Source organism: Rhinopithecus roxellana, chromosome 15 (genome assembly GCF_007565055.1).
Source record: "Rhinopithecus roxellana isolate Shanxi Qingling chromosome 15, ASM756505v1, whole genome shotgun sequence".
In the NCBI taxonomy this organism is placed as follows: domain Eukaryota; kingdom Metazoa; phylum Chordata; class Mammalia; order Primates; family Cercopithecidae; genus Rhinopithecus; species Rhinopithecus roxellana.
The window spans coordinates 130,690,309-130,691,935 of NC_044563.1; positions in this window are offsets into that span (position 1 = coordinate 130,690,309).

The window sequence follows — 1,627 nt, forward strand, 5'->3', positions numbered from 1 at the left end:
AGTGTTAATGGACTGCTCCACGAAACATAAGTTAACTCTGTGAGATGAATTCACACATCACCAAGAAGTTTCTAAGAAAGCTTCTTTCTTGTTTTCATCTGTGTATATTCCTTTGTCACTGTAATGTTTTTGCGCTATGAAGTATCTAATTGCAGATTTCCAGAAAACTGTGCTAACAAACAGATCACAGAAGAGAAACGTGTAACTCTGTGAGTTGCATTCACACATGGCAATGCAGTTTCTCAGAAAGCTTCTCTTTAGTTATTATGTGAGGATATGTCCCTTATCACCATGGGCCCCAATAGGCTCCGCAAATATCACTTTGCAGATTTCCACGAAAAGAGTGGTAGCAAACTGCTTCTTGAGGCAGAGGTTGTAACTTCTGTGAGATGAACTCACAGATCAGAAAGAAGTTTCTCAGAAAGCTTCTTTCACGTTTTGAACGGATGAAATTTCCTTTATCAGCGTAGGCCTCAATGTGATCCAAAGAAGCCCTTCTCAGATTCCTCAAAGACAGTGTTAATGGACTGCTCCACGAAACATAAGTGTAACTCTGTGAGATGAATTCACACATCACCAAGAAGTTTCTAAGAAAGCTTCTTTCTTGTTTTCATCTGTGATATTTCCTTTGTCACTGTAATGTTCATTGCGCTATGAAGTATCTAATTGCAGATTTCCAGAAAACTGTGCTAACAAACAGATCACAGAAGAGAAACGTGTAACTCTGTGAGTTGCATTCACACATGGCAATGCAGTTTCTCAGAAAGCTTCTCTTAGTTATTATGTGAGGATATTTCCCTTATCACCATGGGCCCCAATAGGCTCCCAAATATCACTTTGCAGATTCCACGAAAAGAGTGTTAGCAAACTGCTTCTTGAGGCAGAGGTTGTAACTCTGTGAGATGAACTCACAGATCAGAAAGAAGTTTCTCAGAAAGCTTCTTTCACGTTTTGAACGGATGAAATTTCCTTTATCAGCGTAGGCCTCAATGTGATCCAAAGAAGCCCTTCTCAGATTCCTCAAAGACAGTGTTAATGGACTGCTCCACGAAACATAAGTGTAACTCTGTGAGATGAATTCACACATCACCAAGAAGTTTCTAAGAAAGCTTCTTTCTTGTTTTCATCTGTGGATATTTCCTTTGTCACTGTAATGTTCATTGCGCTATGAAGTATCTAATTGCAGATTTCCAGAAAACTGTGCTAACAAACAGATCACAGAAGAGAAACGTGTAACTCTGTGAGTTGCATTCACACATGGCAATGCAGTTTCTCAGAAAGCTTCTCTTTAGTTATTATGTGAGGATATTTCCCTTATCACCATGGGCCCCAATAGGCTCCCAAATATCACTTTGCAGATTCCACGAAAAGAGTGTTAGCAAACTGCTTCTTGAGGCAGAGGTTGTAACTCTGTGAGATGAACTCACATATCAGAAAGAAGTTTCTCAGAAAGCTTCTTTCACGTTTGAAACGGATGAAATTTCCTTTATCAGCGTAGGCCTCAATGTGATCCAAAGAAGCCCTTCTCAGATTCCTCAAAGACAGTGTTAATGGACTGCTCCACGAAACATAAGTGTAACTCTGTGAGATGAATTCACACATCACCAAGAAGTTTCTAAGAAAGCTT